Source organism: Arachis ipaensis, chromosome B9 (genome assembly GCF_059453495.1).
Source record: "Arachis ipaensis isolate K30076 ecotype BB chromosome B9, ASM5945349v1, whole genome shotgun sequence".
NCBI lineage: Eukaryota > Viridiplantae > Streptophyta > Magnoliopsida > Fabales > Fabaceae > Arachis > Arachis ipaensis.
In genome coordinates, this window is record NC_142444.1 from 92090379 (window position 1) to 92109677 (window position 19299).

The window sequence follows — 19299 nt, forward strand, 5'->3', positions numbered from 1 at the left end:
GTCTACTTCTATGCTTGAAGTATATCAAATGGCTTGATCAACATCAATCCATAAGTCCTAACCTAGCTACTAATCGACTTAGTAGTAGGCTAGTGTCAATGGTTATCAGATTGACCACATAGGGTTCTCAAATCACCAATTCAATGAAACCCAATGACTCAAGATCACTCAATTCCCTTAGCCTAGGCCAATAGTCAAGAAAACTACTCAAAAACTAGTGAAAACATTTTATCAAACACCTATTGTGCAAGAAAAGTAAACATCACAAATTGCAAGAACTAATGAAAGCTACAACTAACAAAATCAAGGAATCAATAATAAACAGAACAATTAACCATAAGAGCATAAAAGAAACATCAATTTCATTAAAGTAAATCCAAATCCAACATGAGTTCATGGAAATAAAAGAGGCAAAAAAGTAGAATTAACATCACAAACTAAGAGAATGAAGGTGTAGAAGCAAGAATTCATAAAGGAAACAAGATGAAAACATGAAATTGGACCTAGGTCTAAGATGCAATTATCCTAAGAACCTTAATTCTAGAGAGAAGAGGGAGATTCTCTCTCTAGAAACTAAACTACAAGATGCCAAGCTACAACCAATTGCTCCCCCTTTGCTCAATCTTCAATTCTGCATGAAATACCCTCAGAAACGAGTTGGATTTGGGCCTGGGCAGCTCAGAAATTGCCCCCAGCGATTTCACTTTAAGTGGGTCACGTGCCGAGCGTCACGCGTGTGCGTCACTAGCCAAAACCTCTACTCACGCGTACGCATAGGTAACGCGTGCGCGTGGCTTGCAAATCTTCAATGCACGCGTACGCGTGGGTGACGCGTGCGCATGGCCCTCGATTCTCCATTTTGCTCATTTCTTCATGGATTCTCCACTTTGCATGCTTTTCTCTTCACTTCTTCCATCCAATACTTGCCTTATCACCCTGAAATCACTTAACAAACACATCAAGGCATCGAATGGAATTAAAGTAAATTAAAATCACCAATTTAAGGGCCTAAAAAGCATGTTTTTACACTTAAGCACAAATTAAGGGAGAATTACAAAACCATGCTATTTCATTGAATAAATATGAGAAAAGGTGATAAAATCTCCCAAAATAAGCACAAGATAAACTACAAAATTGGGGTTTATTAAACCTCCCCACACTTATGCTATATATATGTAAGTACAAGGGCTAAAGCATTAGCAATCAAATCAACCCACAATTAAATTGAATTATTGAAAGATTTTACAAATTTGCAAGGAAAGATGATCCTGGGTGGAAACATGTAATCGAGCAATCGAACCCTCACCGGATGTGTATCCGCTATAGTCACTCAAGTGTATGGGGTTGATTCACTCAATTCTCCCCTAATCATGCTTTCCAAGATTTATTTTTTATCTAACAATCAACAATTATTTCATGCATGCATACAAATATCATGAGGACTTTCCCATAGGTTGTAATGGGTCTAGGGTCAAGGTAGATTGTATATGGTTAAGTGAACTAGAATTTGAATCTTTGATTAACCTAGACTTTCCCTCCTAACCTATATAACAACCTATACAAATTCAAAGCTAACCTAACTACTCATAATTCACTTTTTCACATACTCATGCATTTTCTTTTCATTTCACAACACTTATGCATTGAGTCTTATTGAACTTTACTTTGGGGCATTTTGTCCCCTTTTTATTGCTTCTCTTTTTTTTCTTTTTCTTTTTTTTCTTTTCTTTTCTTTTCTTTTTATATTCACTTTTCTTTTTCTTTTGTTTTTTTCATTTTTGTTTTTTTTCAAACTATATACAAGAACATCGATGCATAAGGTCTAACATTTGATTAATACATGAGCATGCACCCAATTCCCAAATATAGAAATACAAAACACCCTTTTATCCCAACCAATGTTCCCAAATCTCCCCAAACTTGAATAATAAGCACTTTCACTAGCCTAAGCTAATCAAAGATCCAAACAAGGGACATTTATTGTTTTTCGCTTTAGGCTTGTAATGTGCTAAAATAAAGAACAATTGGGTTAAGCGTAGGCTCAAAATTGGCTAACAATAGAAGGTAAAAGGTAGGCTATTTGGGTAAGTAAGCTTTATGAAACCATGGCATCAATCATATAAATGCATGTATACAAGGAATAATGGACATATAGAATTACGCAAATCAAGGATCACAATCATAGAAAGAGAATAATGCACACAAGAAGGAAAATAAGTGGTTATAAGATGTAACCACATCATTAGGCTCAAATCTCACATGCTTGTGTTCTTAGTTCAAAACATGCTCCACAATATATATATAATTCAAGCAAGTTCCACAAAAATTTTTCAATCAATTGGGGTGGTGCCCTATGGATAAATTCTTTGAAAAATTTTATTGTTTGACTAAGCTTATTATATGTGCATCCTAAATGCAATGTTGTGATTTAGAAATTTTTAAAATTTCTTTAGTTTATCCCTTCTTTTTCACTCAAACTAAATTTCTTATGTAAAAAGGGTAAACTTAGGTTTCAACAATCCAAAATATTTTTCTAATCACAACCAAAGAGCTAAAATAACTACATAAAGCAAATCCAACTAAAAATATGAAATATCTATCAACCAAGGTGCAAAATGCAACAAACTAAAACAAAAGTATCTCAAAATAACAAATATATACAATAATCCTAAAAGTGCAATAAAAATAAAGTGCAAAGTACTAAAATAACACAAAATAAGTGATAAATGTCCAAAATTGTTCACCCAAAATAGCAATCCACCGACGGTGATGAAGGTAACCTCCCCACACTTAGAATGAAGCATTGTCCTCGATGCTATGGCTCGGACTCGGGGTGAGGGTCAACGGTCTCATCTAGCTAGGACTGAGGCTATGGCTCCACGGGGGTCTGTTGCGCCTCCGGGGTAGCCTGGGTCTGTGGGGGTGCCTCTGGCTGAGCCTGCTCCTCCTCATGCTCCCCCTCCTCTGCTGAAGAAGGGTCGGCATCAGGGGGCATCTCGACGCCTAGTGCTACAAGCATTTGATCTACTCGATTAAAGCGTCGCATGATGCGGCACTCACTACGCTCCATGAATCGGAAAAGACGTTGTACCAGTAGATATGTCGGCTGGGGTGCTGGTGGTGGTGGTGCTATAGGAGCTGCTGGTGTTGTAGATGGACTTGCTGCAGCTAAAGAAGATGAAGGTCCAGGTGTCGCTGCTGCTGAGGCTCGAGCTCTAGATCGACGCCGGGATGGAGGCTTCTCATTCACCCATGTCCCACACTAAATCAGGCTCTCCTTCCTGTGGACTGGGGGTGGGGACTCATCATCCGCTCTCCATGGAGCACCAGCTTGCTCAGCCATCTTAGTAACCAAGGTCGGGAATGGGAGTGTGCCACGGACGTGTGCTCGCCACATAAATCTCCTGATCAATTGGGGAAAGTACACCTCCTTCCCCGCCATAATACAGCTAATCAGGACGAGCATGTCCACCGGAATCTCAGTAAAATGTGTGGTCGGCATGACATAGTGGGCAAGGATCTGCTGCCATGTCCTAGCCTCCCTCGTCAAATGAGCAAATAGCATCCCCTTGGGTTTCCTATTATCAGCATCTATCTTTCAAGGGGCATCCGGGGTGGCAACAATACTCCTCAAGGCATCATAATCATATGTCATACAGTGTATCTCCACCCCATCTTGCACATAGGCATTTGTATCACTAGTCTTAGGCAGATAGTGGAGTGCATCCTCAATAGCAGCCTCTGTAATAAGTATCCGTCCGCCTCGCTGGTAAACTAAATCAAGGTTATGTCTGAAGAAATTATAGTAGTACTTCTGAACCCATGATGTGTTCACCCTACCCAGCCCCCTATCAACAAAAGAGAGGCACATCCCCTCAATACGGGTCTCAATGGATTGCCTCAGGTCGGTGGGAATGGCTAGTTTCTTTTCTATGTTGAGATTCTTCGGCCGATAGGTCGGGAAGCGGAGCTCACAGTACAGGTTAGGAAACCTGTGTGCATCAGTTGGCGGTAGTTGCTGATCTGCATTCTCCTTCTCTGAAAGAGGGTTCTTGGCATAACCGGTGAAAGGAGAAGTAGCGGAAGATTGAGGTTTCTTCCTTTTTCTAGAGGTAATCTTTGTTTCCCTCTATCAGACATCCTGAAAAATAGATATGACAGTATATAAACAATTAAGCCAAATAGAGGAATATAAAGCAAGGCATTAAGCACATACAGAAAGCAAGAGGATGGACATGTAATCATGAAGTGAGTCAAAAAGATAAAAACTTGGAATGCAAGCAAACAAAATGCCGAATTCAATCCAAAATGCAATCCAAGAAATCATGCAACAATAACAGAATGCTTGTTTGCTAAGCCACAATAGTCATCATACCTCAAAGAATATAGAAGAGTTAATGTGAAAACTAAGAAAAAGAATTAGAGAGTCAACAAAGTTAGAAGTTAGAAAACTAGGTTAGAAATCAGTGGCATGATAATTATGGGACTTAACTACAAGAAGCTCAAGAGGTATATAAAGAACAAGCATGCTCACAATCATGAGTGTGATGCAAGTCATTGATGATGAAATATGAATTTGCATAAAAGCACACACTAGAAAAGTAGTTCATCAACAATGCACAAGGTCACTAGGTTCAAATTGAAATCGGAAATGTTTGACACAGAAATTCAACAAACAACTCCCTGAACTAACTTTTTCCAATGCGTATCAACGGCAACCCAAACAAAAATGGAAATGCCGACCAAAGTAACCTATGAATTAAACTTGGTGTAAGTCAAGTAAATCTCAAACTCAAGGGTGTCAAGGTTAATTCCTAGGGTGCAAGTTTAAGAACAATACAATTTCCAGAAATTTTGGCAGCATTCCGGCAGTAAATTGGATGTTCCCGGATAGCAATCAGCAGCAAAAACAGGGCATATGAATCTAAAAATGCAGCAAACATGATATAAGCAAGGATTGCATATACAAGTAGGAGACACAATTGATATCAGCAGGGCAGCAGTGAAACAAAGCATATGAAACAGTAATCAACGCAGCAGTAACAAGAATGCACAGAACATCATACCAACATCATTCAGCAAAGCAAATTACATTCAGCCATATTAGATAACAAGAACGGATCATTTATCAGGCCTAGAATCCTCTAACCACAACCTAGCTACCTAACCACATGCATTTCTATCTAACCTAACAAGCAGAAATAATCAACTAATCTAGCTAAAATTAACAAACGAAATTAATTAGAAAGAAAGCAAATAGAGCAGTGGGAGGTAGGGGAACCCAAAGGTAGCAAGAATCGAAGGAACTGGGAAAATGGGAAGGAAAGGGGAAACAGCGCCACCCAGAGATGGTGGCAGCTTGGTTGAGCTCGTGGCGGTGCAGAGATCAGCGCAGGGTAGAGAACAGAAGGTAGGGCAGAGTCACGGAGCAGCAAAGCAGAGTGGGGGTTACAGGCGCGAGACGGAGGAAGAGGGGCGACTGGGGGAGCAGAAAATGGTTGATAATGGGGAAGTGGCTCGCCGGCGGTAGTGGTGGCCACGACGATGCTGGTGGAGACGGGGATGGTTGGCCGAGAGAGAGGGGAGAGGAAGAGGTGAGAAAAAGAGGAGAGGGAAGAAAGGAAGGAAGGGGAGAGGGTGGTAGGCTCGGCGGCGGTAGTTCACCAGACGGTGGGAGGCTGGCGGTGGTTGCAGAGCTCGGTGGGTTGGTAATGAAGGGAGAAGAAGCAATGAAACGTTGAAGAGGAAGGGGGTAAACTGCGCGAATGGACAAAGCTTCTCGCGTCCTTGGGGTATTAGGGATTGTGAATCCACGCATACGCGTAACAGACGCGTCCACGTGGGTGGATAAAAAAGGAATGGACGCGCAAGCGTCATGTACGCCTAAGCGTGGATGGAGAGAGTGCGCTTCAACGCGTACGCGTATAGTGCGCGTCCGCGTGGGCCGAGGCTTGTGCCACACTGATAAACCCCCTTTGTAGGGTTTATCTTGTGTTGAATTTAGAGCATTCTGACAACCTTTTCTCATATTTACTCAATGAAATAGCATGATTTTGTGATTGATCCCTCATTTTTGCTTAAATGCGAAAACATGCTTTTAGACCTGTAACTTGATGAATTTTTATTTCCCTTTGATTCTACTAGATGCCTTGATGTGGTTGTTAGTGATTTCAGAATTGAAAAAGGCTAAGAATGGATCAAGGGAGCAAAGGAGGAAGCATGCAAGTGGAGAAGATCATGAAAACCCAAAGAATTGAACTCGCCCATGGACGCGTACGCGTATTGTGCACGTACGCGTAGGTGCTGATATATGATTTTTTTAATAGAACACGTGCCTGGCGATTTTGGAGAGTTTCTAACCCTATTTGGAGTTGGGCTTTGGCGGAAAAAGGGCTAAAAAGACCAAGGAATGAAGGGGAGGCATGATGATAGTTCACACACACACATTAGGCTAGTTGAGTTTTAGTTTTAGAGAGAGAAGCTCTCACTTCTCTCTAGAATTAGGATTAGGGTTAGGTTTAGTTCTTAGATCTAGGTTTTAATTCATGCTCTTTTCTACTTCTTCTTAATTTCTTGTTGCTACATTCATCATTCTTCTACTTTGTTTGTAGATTTACTTTTGTTCATTCTATTTTCTTTTAATGCAATTTGAGGTAATTCATTTAGATCTTGTGTTCTTTGATTGTTGTTGTTGATTTCTTGCATTCAATTGTTGTTATATTCTATCCTTCTTATCAATTTACTATGCTTTTCTTTTGTGCCTCCCAAGTGTTTGATGAAATGCTTGGTTGGATTTTAGTATAGATTTTTATTCCTCTTGGCCTAGGTGGAGTAATTAGTGACGCTTGAGTTATCTAATTCCTTTGTTGGTCCAGAATTAGAAGCTGCTAATCGATTTGGATACCGCTAACGCTAATCTTTCCCTTGGGAGTTGGCTAGGACTTGTGGAATCAAGTTGATTCATCCATTTGACTTTCCTCCATGGTTAGAGGTTAATGAAGTGGTAGCAATGGACAACTTGTGATCACAATTGGGGAGGATAACTAGGATAGGACTTCTAGTTCTCATATCCTTGTCAAGAGCTTTTTATAGCTATTAGTTTATTTCCATTGCCATTTATGTTTCTTGACTAAAACTTCAAAACCCCAAAATACGACTCATAACCAATAACAAGACACTTTGTTGCAATTCCTAGGGAGAACGACCCGAGGTTCAATACTTCGGTTTATAAATTTAGAGGTTTGTACTAGTGACAAACAAACTTTTGTATAAAAGGACTATTGTTGGTTTAGAAACTATACTTGCAACGAGAATTTATTGTGAATTCTAAACCACACAAAAGTCTAACCATCAAAATGGTGCCGTTGCCGGGGAGTTTGCAATGGTGTTGTGTTATTGGTTATTGTACATATGTGAATATTGTGAATAGTTTGCTTGCTTGATTTAGTAGCTAGATTTTATCTCCTTGTTTTTGTGCTTTTTATTTTTGTCTTTGCTATCATGAATTCTCACTTTGGCTATGAGTTTGATTCTAATTGTGTTGTAGGAAATGTGAAATTCAATGATGACACTCATTATGGATGGAACCGACAAAGATGGGAAGAGCCTCAAGGAATTGATCACTCCTATTGGCAACAACCTCTGGATACGTATAGGTATAATTTCCATCCTAATGCATGTCATTCAATGGCTATGGTGAATCTTCTTGCGACTTTCAAGGACCACCACCATATGCCTATGAACCATATCCTCAACATGAACCTCAACCATACTCACAAGCCTTTCCATACCAAACACCTTCCTATGATCCATATCCATCATATTACCAATCACCCATACCATGTTCTTATGATCATTATGAGAAAGAACCTTTGGAACCACTTCAATACTCACCATCTCCATACCCCTACCAAGAAGAACCACCTTCCTACTATAACCCCTTTCTCCAAACCAATGAACCTTCCTTCCCACCCCAAGCCCCAATAGATGATTTTCTTACCTTGCTACTTCAAGGCCAAGCGGATATGCAAAGGAACACCCTAGAGTTTGTGACTAATTTGACTAAGGTAGTGCACACTTTAGCCTACCAATGTTTGAACACTCAAGGTGCTTCCATGGCTACATGTGAAAAAGCAAAAGAAGAACAAAGTATGAAGGAGAAATTGAAAAATCCGTTGGACAAGGAGGAATCGAACTTTATATTGGAGCAATTGGAGAAACCTATGGTTATTGAAGAAAGGGGAGAAGTGGTTGAAGATTTAGGAGATCCGAAACCACCATGTGAATCCCAACAACCTCCGGAGTTTATCAAAATTAAAGAATATGAAAAGGTTGATCAAGAGATGGATTCAATCATCAATGAAATTTTATCAAAAGTGGAATCCTCTCCTTTGGGGCATGAACATGTAGCTATTGAAGGAAACTCCATACCAAGCACTATTGGAAACCTTGTTGAAGACTCTCTCAATGAGTATGAAGTGGATGCGGAAGAAGATCTCACACAATCTCCCGAGTTTGACTTGATTGATGATGACGAGGAATTGGAAGAGGGCAACAAACAAGAAGAAATTAAAGGGAGTTGTCAAGAGGTGGAAATGTCCAAAGAAGAGTTTAAGGAAGTCGACCCTGCATTGTCCAAGTGTGGGGAGGCTCACCTCCCCAAGTCACCATCCAATATGACATTCAAGTGGGTAAAATTCTTATCTTCAAACTTTACTTTCTCACTTGAATATGGCTTGATTGAAACGGATGGACAACTTAGAGCTCTTTGTAGAATCAAGTGTAAAAGGGAGTTGTGTAGTGGGTGGAAGTTATGAATTAGGCTCATTAAGGTCAAGACTCCAAAGCATAGGGGCCATGATTGGAAGAGTGCTACTTTGTGTTGGTCTAGGAGGAAGACTTGGTGTGCTCAAGAGAATTCTATGTATCAACCTTCTATGTGTCAACCGCCCGGATGAAAGAATCATGACAATCAACTAGAAGATGGGTGTGAGAACAAGATATGGGATCCCGGATCGAAGCACGTAGACCAACCAAGGAAGCTCATATTTTGGGTAAAACTTTGCCCGAACTTGGTGAAGATAGTTGGAACTTCTGTCAACCATTTGAGAAGCAAGGATCCTTGGAGATTCAAGGATAAGTACAAGCATAAGCCCCCATGACAAGAGCTTCCCAAAATGTCCAACTTAAGGATTTAAACTAAAAGTGCTAGGTGGGAGACACCCCACCATGGTAAACTCCGTCCACTCTCTTGTACACATGATTAATAAGTGATTTGAGTTACCATTGTAGGTAGTTTTCTTTCCGTACACTTGTTCCAATAAATTGGTTGTTATTTACTTGTGATGCAAGTTTCCTTGTTTATTTTTGAAAAAAAAAAAAACTCTTCAACAATCAAATAGAATTTTATAATTTTGCATTTGTAGTTGATTTTAGAGTTGTAGGTAGTGTTAGGGAGATTTTAGGCTGTTTTAATATTTCAAAAAAAAAGGGGGGAGGAGACGCGCGCGCACGCAGTACGCGCACGCGTCCATAAGCGGATGCAGCCCCATATATCTTCCAGAGAGTTGGGCCTCTCTTGTGCGAACGTTAAGCCTTTGGCCCAACTCGTCCCACGCGGACGCGCACAGCATGCGTGCGCGTCCATGCACCTTTAAGAGAAGGCACGTGAGTGCACACATCGCACTTACGCGCCACTAGACTAGATGGCAATGCACGCGAACGTGCACATTCCGCGTGCGCGTCCCTCAGCTGCTGGCACCAGCCCATACATTTTTCCAAAGAGTTATGCTGGCGTTGGGCCAGCACTAAGTGTTCAGCCCAACTCGTAGTACGCAGATACGAACAGTACGCGTACGCCTCCTCACTAATTTTCCCAGTCACGCGTGAGCGCACGGGACGCTCCCGCGTCCATCCATAAATTCATTAATACACACGGACGCGCGCTGTGCACGCCCGCGTCAACTCCAAAAATTGGATAACCCTAGGGCGCGACGAACACTCGCGCAGACCCACCCAGCCCCCTCCTTCTCTTCTCCAACGTTCCTCCTACCCCCTCCTTCTTCTCAGCCACTTCTCCGACCACCGCGCCGGCCGCCCCGCCGCCGTCGCCCCTCTCTCTCTCACCCTCACCTCCGCTCTCCCTCTCTCTTTCTCACTCATCCCTCTTCTCTCACTTCCTCACCTTCTCTGTCTTCTCTCCACCGCAACCTCAACCACGCACCACCACCCTTCACCGCCGGCAAACGCTTCGCAGACCCCCATCCTCTTCCCTCCCTTTTCGCTTCTGCCCTGTATTCCCACCTCCACCACTGCTCTGTGCGCCACCCCCTGCTGCGCCGCCGTGGGTTCACCACCGCCACCATCTGAGGCGGCAACTCTGCTTCTGTCTCTGTTCTTCCCTACTGCCTACCCACCCCCCCCATTCCATTCCGAGTCTACTTTCAGGTTACTCCCCTGTTTCTGCTTCTTTCATTTTAATTTTTTTCATTAGTTTACTATTAGTTCTTTGTTAGTTAGAATTTGATTTTTGTATGATAGGATAGATAGAGATATCTGCTGTTAGGTAGTTAGGTTCTGGATAGAGGATTCTAGGCCTGATAATTCTGCCGTACTTGTTTACCTGATTGAGCACATGTTGATTGCTTGCTGAGTGGTATTGCTCATTTTTACCATGATACATTCTTCATACTCTGCTACCTGCTATATTTCTCATTCTCTAATTATGTTGCTGCTGCATAGTTATGTGCATTCCACTTCTTGTTTTTGGATTCATATGCCTATCCTGCTGTTTTGCCTATCCGGGAACGTCCAAATTATAGCCGGGATGCTGCCCGATTTTTTCCAAAACTATTTTTGACCTTCAAATCATGCCTAGGATTGAACTTGGCATTTTCAAACCAAAATTTTCTCAACTCACACCAAGTTCAATTTCGGGGACATTTGGGCCAGCTTTTCCCCATTCTTATTCTGTTCCCTGTGATTAGCAGTGACTAAATGAAATGAAGGAATTGCCTAAACATTTTTATGCACCACAATTTGCAATTTCCTTACCCAATGTTCATTCTTTCACAATAATGGGTGTACCTCCATGGTGTAACTCTCTTTCTTCACTCTATTTGGTTTTCACCTTTTCATAGTTACACCAATGCACTTTATTTCTTATACCACCAATTATTGCGAATCCGTTATCACACACTTTAGCATTCCTACATTTTCATGAGTGTGAACATACTTGTTGTAAACATTTTGCGATTCTCTTTTTATTAGGCCATTCTCCATCATACCACTAACTATCAATCTCACTTTTTTAATTCACTAACTTGTTTAACCTACTGACTTCATCACTCATTTTACTTAACTCTTTAACCATTCTTTTACGTTATGATGATTACTGTGCCTAATACATGAGCATTGTGTTACATTGCTTGAAATGTTTGATTCTTGGTTTATGGATAATTTCTGTGCTTACTTGCTCTCCAAGTTTTCAATGTTAGTTCACATCATGATTACTTGTCATTCATCTTACCCCCTGATCATTTCTTTCCTGCTTTCTGCTACGTGCTTAGCTGCTTATATTCTCCTCTTTTCTGTTTTACAGAATGTCGGATAAGAGAAAAGGCAAGGTCACCTCCAAAAAGAGAAAATGGGCCCCAGATTCTACTTTCTCTCCTTATGTGGATTATTCTAAAAATCCTATTGATGATGAGGAGAGGACAAATGAATCACTGCCTGCCCAGGATCCAGTCAAGTTTCCTAATCTCTACTGTGAACTTCGGTTCCCAAGCTACAACAAAAAGAACTTGAACATTGAAAAGAACTTGGTCATCCCATCCGATTTGAGGCAAACAATTCATAACCACATTGAAAGGATGGGTTTAGAATTTGTGGATCGGGAACTTAGCCGGGTGAACCGGTCTTGAGTGCAAGAATTCTATTGCAACTTCTTCCGCCACACCCTTGACTCGGTGCTTATTCGAGGTATTTAGGTGCCCCTCACTGAGCAAGCCATTGAGGATGCCCTTACTTGTAGGCCCAAGGCAGGTGATACTGATGCCTTTGAGTAGGCCGAGGTGGAGCTCCACTGCATGCTTTTCTCTTCACTTCTTCCATCCAATACTTGCCTTATCACCCTGAAATCACTCAACAAACACATCAAGGCAATGAATGGAATTAAAGTGAATTAAAATCACCAATTTAAGGGCCTAAAAAACATGTTTTTACACTTAAGCACAAATTAAGAGAGAATTACAAAACCATGCTATTTCATTGAATAAATGTGAGAAAAGGTGATAAAATCCCCCAAAATAAGCACAAGATAAACCACAAAATTGGAGTTTATCACAGCATCCACGAATTCTCTTTGCACTTGTCTTCAATTCTTAGTTCCTCCTTGTGCTTTTGCTTCTCTTTTCCTAACATTTCCCTACAAGAATCATGAAACTAAGAAAATCAAAGTACTAATAGAATAGCTTTGAAAATTATATAATTATCAAGCAAAAGTCATAATTTTTCTATAAGAAATGCCAATAAAAAGTGCTTAAGATGCTCATGTATCAAGATGCCACAAGCAAAGAGGAACAACATGAACAAGCTCCTGTGGAAAGCAAGAAGTAAGAAGATGATGCTCTTGTACCCTTCTATCTAGCTCCAAGAGAAAAAGCAAAAACACAAGCATATGTATCCAAGATTCCATTCCCTCGAAGGTTACAAAAGGAGACCAAGGACAAGCAATTTTCTATGTTCTTTGAAGTGTTCAGGAAGTTATAAATGAATATTCCTTTTGCTAAAGTTTTGGAATAAATGTCACTTTATACCAAGTTTATCAAGGAGCTAATGTCCAAGATGAGAACTTGAAAGAAAGATGAGATAGTGATCCTCACTAAAGAATGTCGTGCCATCATCCAAAAGAAGTTGCCATAAAAATTGAAGGATCATGGGAGTTTTTAAATTTCTTATACAATTGGAAATATCACCATTGAGAAAGCTCTCTGTGACTTAGGAGCAAGCATTAACTTGATGCCTCTATGTCTGATGAAGAAGATGCGAATTGAGGAGGTGAAGCTGATGAGCGGATAATTTATACGCTTTTTGGCATTGTTTTTAGTATGTTTTTTCAGTATAGTTTAGTTAGTTTTTATTATGTTTTTATTAGTTTTTATTCAAAAATAATATTTCTGGACTTTACTATGAGTTTGTGTGTTTTTCTGTGATGTCAGGTATTTTCTGGCTGAAATTGAGGGACCTGAGCAAAAATCTGATTCAGAGGCTGAAAAAGGACTGTAGATGTTGTTGGATTCTGACCTCCCTGCACTCGAAGTGGATTTTCTAGAGCTACAGAAGCCCAATTGGTGCTCTCTTAATTGCGTTGGAAAGTAGACATCCTGAGATTTCCAGCAATATATAATAGTCCATATTTTGCCTGAGATTTGATGGCCTAAACCGGCGTTCTAAGTCTGTATAAAAATTCTGGCGTCAAAACGCCAGAACTAGCATAAAAGCTATAAACGCCCAAACTTGCACAAAAGCTGCTGTTTAACTCCAAGAAAAGTCTCTACATGTGAAAGCTTCAATGCTCAGCCTAAGCACACACCAAGTCAGCCCGGAAGTGGATTCTGCATCATTTACTCATTTCTGTAAACCCTAGGCTACTAGTTTTCTATAAATAGGACCTTTTGCTATTGTATTTACACACCTCATGACACTTTACACGTTTCATATTATATTTCTGACGGCATGAGTCTCTAAACCCCATGGTTGGGGGTGAGGAGCTCTGTTGTGTCTCGATGAATTAATGCAATTACTACTGTTTTCATTTCTATCACGCTTGTTTCTACTCTAAGATATTCACTCACACTTCAACCTGATGAATGTGATGATCTGTGACACTCATCATTATTCTCACCTATGAACGCGTGCCTGACAACCACCTCCGTTCTATCTGCAATAGCTTGAGTGCATATCTCTTGGGTTTATAATCTAAGATTAGAACCTTCGTGGTATAGGCTAGAATTATTCGTGGCCATTTCTGAGATCCGGAAGGTCTAAACCTTGTTTGTGGTATTCCGAGTAGAATCTAGGAAGGGATGATTGTGACGAGCTTCAAACTCACGAGTGCTGGGCGTAGTGACAGACGCAAAAGGATCAATGGATCCTATTCCAACATGAGTGAGAACTGACAAATGATAAGCCGTGCGGTGACAGTGCATTTGGACCATTTTCACTGAGAGGACGGATGGTAGCCATTGACAACGGTGATCCACCAACATACAGCTTACCATGGAAGGAGCCTTGCGTGTGTGAAGAAAAAGACAGTAGGAAAGCAGAGATTCAGAAGACAGAGCACCTCCGAAACCTCAACCTGTTCTCCATTACTGCATAACAGGTATTTATTTCATGTTCTTTTACTTTTTACAATTAAAACTAAGAATCATAACTGATATCCTGACTAAGAATTACAAGATAACCATAGCTTGCTTCAAGCCGACAATCTCCGTGGGATCGACCCTTACTCACGTAAGGTATTACTTGGATGACCCAGTGCACTTGCTGGTTAGTTGTGCGGAATTACAAAAGTGTGATTGTAATTTCGTGCACCAAGTTTTGGCACCGTTGCCGGGGATTATTCGAGTTTGGACAACTGACGGTTCATCTTGTTGCTTAGATTAGGAATAATTTATTTTTATTAGTTTAGAGTAACTGAATTTGAGTCTTTTATTTTATTTTAGTTTTATACTTTAAATTTGGTGTCAATTGCATGCTTTTATTTTCTTTCAATTCTTTGAATTTGCATGTTCTTAGTTCTTTCTTGGTCTTTAAAAATTCTAAGTTTGGTGTCTTTTTTGTGTTTTTCCTTAAAATTTTGAAAATTTGTGTTTGATTTTCTAAAAATTTTAAGTTTGGTATTCCTTGTGCTTTTATTTACTTAAAAATTTTTCAAAAATTTGTTCTTGGTGTTCATCTTGATCTTCAAAGTGTTCTTGGTGTTCATCTTAACATTCAAAGTTTTCTTGTTTGTTCTCTTTGTTTTGGTCTAAAATTTCTAAGTTTAGTGTCATTTTGTTGTTTTTCTTTTCCCTCATTAAAATTCAAAAATTAAAAAAAATATATCTTTTCCTTATTTTACTCATAAATTTCGAAATTTTGTATTGAATTAGTCAAAGATTTTCAAAATCATATCTTTTTTTTAGTCAAGTCAAAATTCTAATTTCAAAAAAGTTTTGATCTTTTCAAATCTTTTTCAAAAATCAAATCTTTTTAATTTTTTCAATCATATCTTTTCAATCATATTTTTTAATAAATTGCAATCATATCTTCTCAATCATATCTTTTTCAAAATAATTTTCAATCATATCTTTCTGATTGCTAATTCCAAAATCTTCTTAATTAATTAATTAATTTAGTTATCAATTTACTTTTATTTCATTTTCTTCTAATTCTCGAAACTTTTATTTTATCTTCCATTTATTTTGTTTTATTTTATTCGGTTACTTTTAATTAAATAAAATAAAAAATTTAAAAATATAATTTATTTGCAATTCATATCAATTCCCTTTTCTCTATCATGGACATAAGTGGAAATGAACAGTCCAGAAGGACTCTGGGGTCATATGCTAACCCCATTACAGCTACATATGGGAGTAGCATCTATATACCTCCCATCAAAGCAAGCAGTTTTGAGCTAAATCGTCAGCTCATTATCATGGTGCAGCAAAATTGCCAGTATTCCGGTCTTCCACAGGAAGAACCTACTGAGTTTCTAGCACAGTTCTTACAAATTGCTGACATAGTACGTGATAAAGAAGTGGATCAGGATGTCTACAGATTATTACTGTTTCTATTTGCTGTAAAAGATCAAACTAAGAAGTGGTTAAATAACCAACCCACAGCAAGCATAAAATCATGGAGACAGTTATCAGACAAATTTCTGAATCAATTTTACCCTCCAAAAAGGATGACACAGCTAAGGCTGGACATCCAAGGCTTTAAACAAGAGGATCATGAATCCCTTTATAATGCCTGGGAGAGGTACAGAGGGATGCTAAGGAAATGCCCCTCTGAAATTTTTTCAGAGTGGGTACAGTTAGACATCTTCTACTATGGGCTTACAGAAAGAGCTCAAATGTCTCTAGACTACTCAGCTGGTGGATCTATACACATGAGAAAGACGATTGAAGAGGCTCAAGAACTCATAGATACAGTTGCTAGAAATCAACATCTGTACTCAAGCAGTGAGTCCTCCATAAAAGAAGAGGCTAGGGCAGTAACTATTGATCCTAATCCTCAAGAACAGATTATTGAACTTAATCAGAAATTACTCCTTATGACAAAATAATTAGCAGAATTTAAAGAGATGCTCCAAGACACTAAAAATGCTAACAAGAATATAGAAGCACAATTGAATAAGACAAGACAGCAGCTATCTAACAGATAACAGAAGAATGCCAAGCTGTTCAACTAAGGAGCGGGAAGACATTGAACAATTCAGCTCAAAGTAGCAAAAAGCCAAGAAAGGAACAACTGACAGAGGATGACCAAACCACTGTCTAAAATCCCTCTGAGGACAGCAAGAGCCCAGAGAGGAATAATTCTGGCGTTCAAACGCCAGAAAAGGGTGAAGGATTGGTGTCAAACGCCCAGTGGATGCCCACTTCTGGCGTTCAAACGCCAGAAAAGGGAGAAAAGTTGGCGTTAAACGCCCATTCCCTGCCCAGTTCTGGCGTTCAAACGCCAGAAAAGGGTGGAAAGCTGAAGTTAAATGCCCATCCAGCACCCAATCCTGGCGTTCAAACGCCAATGAGGGATCAGACACCTACAAGTGCTGATAGTAACCCCTCTAAGAAGGCTTCTCCAACCACCTCTGTAGGGAATAAACCTGCAGCAAATAAGTTTGAAGAATATAAAGCCAAGATGCCTTATCCTCAGAAACTCCACCAAGCGGAACAGGATAAACAATTTGCCCGCTTTGTAGACTATCTCAGGACTCTTGAGATAAAGATCCCGTTTGCAGAGGCACTTGAGCAAATACCCTCTTATGCTAAGTTCATGAAAGAGATCTTAAGTCATAAGAAGGATTGGAGAGAAACTGAAAAAGTTTTTCTCACTGAAGAATGCAGTGCAATCATTCTGAAAAGCTTACCAAAGAAGCTTAAAGATCCAGGAAGCTTTATGATACCATGCACATTAGAGGGTGCTTGTACCAAGACAACTCTATGTGACCTTGGAGCAAGTATCAACCTAATACCTGCATCCACTATCAGAAATCTTGGCTTGATTGAAGAAGTCAAACCTACCCGGATATGTCTTCAACTTGCTGATGGCTCCATTAAATACCCATCAGGCATAATTGAGGACATGATTGTCAAGGTTGGGCCATTTACCTTTCCCACTAACTTTGTAGTGTTGGAAATGGAGGAGCACAAGAGTGCAACTCTCATTCTAGGAAAACCTTTCCTAGCAACTGGACGAACTCCCATTGATGTCCAAAAAAAGGAAGTGACCCTGAGAGTCAATGATGATGAGTTTAAGTTAAATGTTGTCAAAGCTGTGCAGCATCCAGATAAATCAAATGACTGCATGAGCGTTGATATTATTGACTCCTTGGTGGAAGAGATCAATATGACTGAGAGTCTCGAATCAGAGCTAGAGGACATCTTTAAAGATGTTTAGCCTGATCTAGAGGAACCAGAGGAAATAAAAGAACCTCTGAAAATTCCTCAGGAAGAGGATAAGCCTCCTAAACCCGAGCTCAAACCACTACCACCATCCCTGAAATATGCATTTCTGGGAGAAGGTGACACTTTTCCGGTGATCATAAGCTCTGCTTTAAATCCACAGGAAGAGAAAGCACTAATTCAGGTGCTGAGGACACACAAGACAGCTCTTGGGTAGTCCATAAGTGATCTTAAGGGCATTAGCTCAGCAAGATGCATGCACAAGATCTTATTGGAGGATGTAGCTAAGCCAGTGGTTCAACCATAGAGGCGGCTAAATCCAGCCATGAAGGAGGTGGTGCAGAAAGAGGTCACTAAGTTACTAGAGGCTGGGATTAATTATCCTATTTCTGACAGCCCCTGGGTGAGCCCTGTCCACGTTGTCCCCAAGAAGGGAGGTATGACAGTAGTTCATAATGAAAAGAATGAACTGGTTCCTACAAGAACAGTTATAGGGTGGCGTATGTGTATTGACTACAGAAGGCTCAATACAACCACCAGAAAGGATCATTTTCCTTTACCATTCATAGACCAGATGCTAGAGAGACTAGCAGGTCATGAATACTACTGCTTTTTGGATGGCTATTCAGGTTACAACCAAATTGCAGTAGATCCTCAAGATCAAGAAAAAATAGCGTTCACATGCCCTTCTGGAGGATTTGCCTACAGAAGGATGCCCTTTGGTCTATGTAATGCACCTGCAACCTTTCAGAGGTGCATGCTCTCTATCTTCTCTGATATGGTAGAGAAATTTCTGGAAGTCTTTGACGATCGGATTTTTGACGGTTTAGAAATTCACAAATGAAATCTCGTTGTAAAGTATAGTTTCTAAACCAAGCAATAATCCTTTCATACAAAAAATTGTTTGTCACTAGTACAAACCCCTAAAATTTATAAACCGAAGTATTCAAACCTCGGGTCGTTCTCCCTAGGAATTACAATAAAGTGTCTTGTTATTGGTTATGAGTTATTTTGGGGTTTTGGATAAGAAGCATGAAAAGTAAATGGCAATGAAATTAAACTAACAACTATAAAAGGCTCTTGGCAAGGTATGAAAATTAGAAGTCCTATCCTAGTTATCCTTTTCAATTGTGATGAGACTTGTCCATTGCTACCACTTAGTTAACCCTCACTAATTAAAGGAAAGTCAAGTGGATGAATCAATTTGATTTCTCAAGTCCTAATCAACTCCTAAAGGGGTGACTAGCTTTAGAGGCTTTCAAATCAATTAGCAACTTCTAATTATCAATCAACAAAGGAATTAGATAACTCAAGAGTCACTAATTACTCTACCTAGGCCAAGAGGAACAAAACCTATTCTAAAATCCAAACAAGCATTTTATCAAACACTTGGTAAGCATAAAAGAAGAACATAGTAAATCAACAACAAGAATGAAATCTAACAACAATTATTGAAAGGAATTAACAACAACAATCAAGGAAATCACAATTATCATGAATTACCTCAAATTGCATTATTGAAAACAAAGGAACAACAATATATCCAAAACAAAATGAAGAATTACAATTATTAAAGCACACATCTAGAAAGAGGAAGAGGAGAAGATTAAGAATTGGTAAATGAAAA

General features: G+C 39.7%; 1 pseudogene; it reads right to left on the minus strand.

Moving 5' to 3' along the window:
- Positions 1-2869: 2869 nt before the first annotated feature.
- On the minus strand, positions 2870-5102 carry LOC148545461 (uncharacterized; annotated as a pseudogene).
- Positions 5103-19299: the final 14197 nt, after the last annotated feature.